Below are 7,649 nucleotides of genomic sequence, written 5' to 3' on the forward strand. Positions count from 1 at the left end.
TTCAGCATTGATTTACAGGTTTTTGCTGTATCAATGGAATGGAAAAGGGATGCGGTTCTCAAGTGTTCTGTTGTAGAAGACTTTATACCACAAGGGAAACTTTAACCCAGCTCCTAAGGCACAATCATTTATGCCAGCATGAATTTGCTGCAGACTTCATTTACTGAATGCATACACTTTAATTTCAGCTAACTGTTGTTAGGACTGATTGGTTCTCCTATTAATCCTGACCAAACTTTAATTTTTTCCTCTTAAGATATGTGTTTGAAACACGATTAACTAGGATACAGCTAACGAAGTTATAAAACCTGTTTCCTTTTTTTATGTTGTAGGGATGGGAAAAAATCACAGCTGGTACTAGGATGTGTTGTCAGGTTTTGATTTTCTACCCATAACTTCATTATTTCAAATTAATTTTTAATTTCTCCCTTTTAAATAGTGAAACGTAATTAATAATTTCAAGCCTGTTTATTTATGACATTATTGTGATTTTTTTTTTTTATTACAGTACTAAAGACTAATGAAAAAGGATCCTCTTATTAGGTGGAGTAGACCTTGCATTTATTTTTTTTTCCTGCAATGTATGAAGTATTGTACCGGAGTATTAAATGAAATGTAATATTTTATTGAAAAAAATCTCTATCCTTTAAAAGGAATACATTTAGGATGTCATCAATTTGATGTGAATCATGTAAATGTTGATAAATGCGCTGTTTATTATACATCGAGTGTTTCAAAAGACTCACTTCTTGCCTTTTGCCCACATACATTCTGTAGACCATTTGCAATTGTCAAAATGTGACATTAAAATGATAGTTCCTGTATAGAAATATTGGTGGTTGTCCATTGTTTTCTGTGCTGGTATTTATGGGTCTTAGTTCAGCTGCTCTGCTGGCTGCATTGTGATTTTTATTGCTATATTATCAGAAATAAAAGCATATCTGTAAACATCAGAGCTTCAAAAAAAAGGGAAAAAAGAAATTAAGAAAAAAAAAAAGAAATAAAAATCATTTTCTTACGCTGGTTTGTCAGTTCCTCTGTTCTCCAGCTCGCAGTCACAAGAGGTGGTGGTGCACGGGATCTCCCAGCCCCGATCGCCGTGTTTCCGTGCCGAGCCCCCGCGGCAGAGGATGCTGTTGCAGAGAGCAGCTGTCCTTCCTGAGAGCCGCTGGAGCAAAACTCTGGTTAAAGATGATGCAGACGAGCTCCTAGCTCTGTGTTCCCACCAGCTGGCTGCCCCGTGGGAGGTTCTCCGTGCTGTCCAGGTACTGCCTCTGCACTGAGCCCTCCGTGGCTCGTGTCCTGGGAGCCCTGTCCCTGCGATGGCCGGGTGTCCCTGCCGCCTCCGCCTTGCCCTCCCTGCTCCGCCTCCAGGTGACTGACCCTCATTCTTTCTTTCCTGATTTTTGAACTTGGTGTGGAACTTCCTTAAAACTGGGATGAGGATTAGCCTCTTTTTTTTCGTGAGTATTAGCGTGTAATCAATCACTTCTAATTGGGGAAAGGAAGGACAATCCTGTTCTCTCTCCGTCCACATCCCGCTTAACTGCAACCCTTTCTTCTGGGCTGAGCGAGAAAGAAGCTGTTGCTCTCACTCCTGCTGCTCCTTCCTTCCCAATCCTTCGTCTCTTGCACCATTTGTCTTTTGAGGCTCTGCTGTTTCCTGAGATCCTTTGATGCCAGCACCATGCGGTGACTCAGAAGAGGGACTGGTGCTTTGAAAAGGAGCTGTTACGCCCCAGGCTCCTTTCTGCCAGCTGCTGCTACCAGACGTCAAAAGCGATCAAAATTCCCGACTCTCTGTAGCACTTGGAGCTACACACTGCCAAAAATGCCATGTCCTACCTGTTCTCTAGGCTGGAGCAGAAGAGTGGACGCGTGCCCTTAAGTATTGCCTATCAGTTTAATTAATGCTGCCTTTCCTTTCTTACAGCCTCTGGGAATTTTCCCACCAGGCATGTCAGCGCTGTTGCTGATCCCCAGGAGCTGGGCAGTCCGAGGGGCTTCGCTAACCTAGGAAGGGTTTTTAATTCAAGGAAAGCTGCTGCTAAGCATTAGCTCTCCCCTTGATCCTGCTTTTGGGGATGGGTGGTAAAAATGATGCTGAGCCATCCTGCAGCTTTTTAGGAAATAAGTGCTGTATGTTGTAACACAGACAACATGAGCAGTGCTGAACACAGAGCAAATGTCAGCTGAATTTGTAGTAAAACGAGCTTTATCTCAAGGGGATGGCAAAGCACGGAGGTGATCTGCTGAAATGCCAGGGAGGAGGCAGAGCCCTGTGGTCGAGGCCTCTGCGGATTCACACACAAGCTGAATTCAAACGAGGGCAGTAGCTGTGTAGAGCAGCTCAGTTTCAAGGCGATTATCCTGCAGGGGTTTTTATTTTTTTTATGAATGCGTCTCACAGTTTGCCTCCATCTCTGTGTGTAGCAATGGTTTTATAACCTGTTTCAGGGCTGGGGAGGGAGAGAGAACTTTGAAAGCAATAGCGATGTGGTGACACTCACAGCACCTCCTGCCTTCTCCCAGGCAGCCAATTTGCATTTTTGCTTGCCCCGTGTAGGTAAGTATGAACAGAATTTATTCTCCCCGTGTTTATACAAGCCCAGATGATCGGATATTGCTGAAGGACAAGTTTATTATCGCCATAAAACCTTGAAACTTTGGCTGACTTTTCTTCAGTGTGAATTCTGATGCAGTTGATGTTCAGGTCAGGTAAATTCTGAACGTGCCTCCTGTTACCCAGCAGGACGTGTCTATCCCACCGCTCCTCTCACCCTGTAACAAGGAGAGCTGCGTGGGGCAGGGAAGATGAAGGTGTCCTTCAATGAACCCCTCTGCTGTTTGCAAAGGAAATGTTTTTGCAGCGTATCTCTCTTGGCAGAGCTGGTGCACATCAGGTTCTGTTTACGGGGCAGCAATTCTTGTTTCGTGTCCCCACGTATCACACCTGGTTTTGCTTTTTAAGCCTTCACCTGCTCGTCCCTTCGCTTGGGACTGCCCCTGAGCCAGTGGCACGGCGCTTGTGCTTCACGGCTCTGCAATCTTCCTCTGCCATGAGCTGGGATCCAAGGCTTAAATGTGGATCTATATTTTTTTTTCCCTTTTTCTTTTATAATGGTTAGGAAAGACACCTTCAAAGGATTCTTAATATGCTGGTTGCTTCCTGTATTCCCCACAGAGCAAGACTCAGCATAACAATTCAGAGATCAAAACTGATTTGAAAAAGAAACCCCAGCTCTGCCAGTGAATGCCTCCAAGTGTCAGAGGGGCTGCGACATTTGGAGTGTGCATCATCCTGACAGCTCACTGTGTTCGTGTTTGCTCCTAATGGAGGAAAGATCTTTGGATTCTTACGCTGGTGCTTTTCTCAGGTTCCTTATTTGTGTCACTGGATGCGAAATGGGAGGGGGAGGAACTCCTTAGTCTGTCTTGTGCTGGAAATCAGGCTGGAAGATGCTGTGATTCCTTCTGGTCTTTTTATTTAGCAGTCCTATGTCTGAGCTTGGTTTGTGGTTGTTTTTTCTGGCCGCAATCTTTAATTTTACAGCTCTGTGAAAGTCTGATGTATATTTACAGCTACGAACGATAGCGGAAGGGTTATAAAGTGCTGTGTGAGAAACAGGAGAGAGAACTGACGTGCAAGTGGTGGCTTTTTCAAACTGCTCGATCTCACTTTATCTTGTGCGTTTAAGGTTTGGTACTTGTAGAGCAGGTGAGTGTCCTTTCGAAGGGAGTCCTAATTTAGCGTAGCAGAAAGCTGCTTTAATTGGGGTATTCTTTGTGTGAGCTTTTGTGCAGGCAGCAAACCTCCGCGGGACTCCTCAGCCCTGCGAGCTCCGAGCTCTGCAAGTCTCTTCCCCCAGCAGTGCCAAGAGCTGAGTTTTGATGCTCACCCACCTCGGCTGCGGCACTCGGTGCGTGGTGTCGGCGGGCGCTCTGCTCCCTTCCCCCAGTCTCCTGGATCCTCTCGCGGATCGCAGCTGCGTGCGGTGATTTGCATTATTGTAATTAACGGCCTTTCTGCACGCTGCAGCCCGTCCTCGTGGCTCAGGAGCTCAGGGAAATGCTGTGCTTCAGAGCAGCTCTGCCAGATTGCTCCACGCCGCTGTCCCTCCGTGCAGCCTCCAGCCTTCTCCTTCCTGCAGCACGGAGCCTGCTGGTGGCCCCTAAGAAAGAGATTTGACTAAATACTGTGAGAAACTGGAAATCAATCTCTAAGGGTTCTTCCACAAGGACCTGTCTGAAAGTTAACCTTTTGATTCACAGCAGCTCCTAATTGTACAAATCATCAGTGGCTGCACTGCATTTCTATTAGCTTTGGTCCGTTTCCCAGGCCTGGATCTGCATAGCAACGTCAGCGTCTGGACAAGCTGCTCCTAAAATCCACCTGAATCCATCAAAAGGCTTTGAGTGGTGACTTCCATCACGGAGACGTGTTGCTGCGTGACGTGGAAAAGCAGTGGGCTCTGTTATCAAGTTGCTCTTCCCAGGCACGGGTCGCTGGGTGGACTCAGACTGGAGCACGATGCTTTCATCAGAGGTGTGAGAAAAATACGAAGCCGCTCTCCCAAACCCTCGGTGTCTGTGGTGATGGAGCCAGCGTGGTGGTGTCACCCTGCAGCACGAGTGAGTGTGTCCCCGGGGTGGATGGCTGTGACGGCATGTCCTTCCCGAAGGACCTGCTGGCATCCCGCTCCCCGGGGCTGTGTGTTGCCCTTCAAGCGTGAAACTCTTTTAGATGAAATACACAGACTTAATAGTAACGCAGCTTGGGAAGAGAAATGGAACGGGCTGGGTGCTGGGGCGTGAGAGCCCGGAGACTCTCGCACGGGAGCGCTTGGAGTCTCTTTGTGCTGAACGCGTTGGGCTCCCCTGTGCTTTGGGGCAACGGGGTGAGTTAATTCACCGGCAGCTCTGTCTCTCCACAGTTAGACCCTTGGAGATGCAGGGAATAATAGACTGTGCTGACTTGTCAGGTGTACTGTGAAAATAAACACCGTGGAGATCTCGGGCCTCTCGACTATTGCCCCAGCGGGCACCATCAGTACCTCGCGTGAGACGTTTATGTGTGGTTCAACCGCCTGGATTGCCCACGCCGCTCCCCTGGAAGCCCTTTGTTGGAGCAAGGAGGTAATTTCATACTCTGGTGCTGTCAGCGCTGTCCAGGGCTCACTGCGAGCCCCCAGCATCGAGGAGGCTGCGAGCAGCGTTTGCTAGAGCATCCCTGTGCCGCCGCAGCAGCGCGGGTACCCCAGGCCCATCGCAGCACTGAGCCTCGCTCTTACGGGCTCTGGTGTTAATTATTTGTACTTTAAAGGTGCAAAAAAAAAAGGTGTGTGTTTGTGTTTTCCTTTTCTGGGCCTTACCCACCCTGCCTGCCTTCCCTTTTACTGGAGGCTGCGCTCTGTGTCGTCCTCGGTGTCCAGCAGTGACGTGCAGGCACAAAACGTGCCCCGTGTACCCTCGGTCTGGGGCTCATACGCGCTGTAGCTGGTTTATCTCTATCAATAGTTATTTCCTCACCGAGGATTTTTATGCTTCCGTGCACTTAGGGAAGGTTGCTTTCAAATTCTCTGCCTTTCACTCACGATAAATGGTGTGTCAGATCCAGGATAAATCGGCAGGCTGGGGAAGGCGTTGCCATGGTAACGGAGGGATTTCGGTGGTGGGTATCCATGGCGATTGTTGCTAAATTCTGAGAGATTTTAAAAACGCTTTATTTAAAACTTAACGAGCGTGCTGGTGTGTGTACACACACGTGCGTGGCCAGGCACACGTGCTTTCGGGAGGAAGCTTAATCGTGCGTGAGAAAGGAGGGGAAGTTTATTTTAAGGCCACTTGGATGCTGTGTCATGGCAGCAGGACAGCGTCAACGGTCCTACGACCCCTGCGCCAGGTCCTCGGGGGCTCCTTTGGTGCTGGGGGTGACCCTGGAGGCCAGCCAGCCCCTGGGAGTGGTGTTTGGGAGGGTGCTGGAGGATGCCCAGGTCCATCTCTGTGATGACGGGAGCATCTCTGGAGGTCTGTGATGGCCAAAAGGCTGCGCTACAGGGCTAAAACCTGCTGAGAGACCTGGCCGATGACCCGTGGGTGCCTGTCCCGGTGGTCAGGTTGGACACTAGGAAGCATTTCTTCTCAGCAAGGGTCATTAGCCATTGGAAGGGGCTGCCCGGGGAGGTGGTGGAGTCACCATCTCTGGAGGGGTTTAAGAAAAGCCTGGCCATGGCACTTAGTGCCCTGGTCTAGTTGCCATGGTGGTGTCAGGGCAATGGTTGGACTCGATGATCCCAGAGGGCTCTTCCAACCTCACTGATTCTGTGATCCTGTGTCACAGCCTGGCCCGGAGGCTGCGTGGGCTTTCTGCTGCTCTCTCCGGGTTGGTCCCAGCGCGGGGGCTTCCCATCAGGCTGACGTCTGCTCCGCTCCGCCGGCTGATGAGACACCGGGGGAAATGTTGTGTATAAACAAAATAACTTCAGCCTCGATGGGCTGTATTAGTGCCGCTTCACCTGCTGCTGCCTCTGCCCATGGCGCCTGGCCGACCCGCCGCTGCGTCACCGGTGTGATTTTGGGGGCAGCCATCACCACGGGCAACATTTTGTACCTGGTTGAGGTATTAAATTCCTTCATATTTCTGCTGGAAATATAACCTTAGTTTTATGTTTCGGTGCCCAAAGCATGTCAGCTGCTGAAAATGAAAAGATCCGGCGTGTTTGCAGGATGGATGGCTGAGCCCTGCTGCGCTGCTGGGAGAAGGAGAGCTCTCGAGCATGGGAGCGGATGGGGCACCTGGAGCAAAGCTGCTTTTCCTTGGGAATACATCAGCTCTGGCACACGCCGGGTGACGGGAGTTTCTTCTTTTTGTCATTTGGTGCTGAAAAATGAAGCGTGCGCTGGCGATCGTTACAGCGTCCGCCAAGTTTGTTAAAGGATCTTTTCATGAGCCCGTTTGCACAAGTCCCTTTCCAGGCTGCCAGGCATGATAAAATACCGCCGTTCGGCCTGTCACGGCGATAATTGGTTGGCATTATGAATCATAAAAGCACGTTCCCCCCCTGGAATTTTATCCTGACGTTTGATTTAATTTTTCTTGACATCGCATCCATTATGTTGCGTTGCTTTGCCCTCGGTAGCTGGATTCACACGCTGGGTGTACGGACCAACAGGTGACGAAGAGCAAAGCGGGTGATATTAGTGCAGTCTGCAACGACCTGGAGGGAGGTTGTAGCGGAGTGGGAGTCGGCCTCTTCTCCCAGACAACCAGCGACAGGACAAGAGGACACAGCCTCAGGCTTGGCCAGGGGAGGGTCAGGTTGGACATTAGGAAGAATTTCTTCTCAGCAAGGGTCATTAGCCATTGGAAGGGGCTGCCCAGGGAGGTGGTGGAGTCACCATCTCTGGAGGGGTTTAAGAAAAGCCTGAACATGGCCCTTAGTGCCCTGGTCTAGTTGCCATGGTGGTGTGAGGGCAATGGTTGGACTCGATGATCCCAGAGGGCTCTTCCAACCTCATTGATTCTGTGATTACCCCGCCTGTAAAACTGCTCTCCCTGCATCATTATGAGCCCTCGTTATTCAGCGACTCGTCACCTGGCAGAGCATCGCTGTCAGTGGCGATTCCTGCCTCCGCCTGACATTTGGGCA

This window comes from Nyctibius grandis, chromosome 14 (genome assembly GCF_013368605.1).
Source record: "Nyctibius grandis isolate bNycGra1 chromosome 14, bNycGra1.pri, whole genome shotgun sequence".
Taxonomy (NCBI): domain Eukaryota; kingdom Metazoa; phylum Chordata; class Aves; order Nyctibiiformes; family Nyctibiidae; genus Nyctibius; species Nyctibius grandis.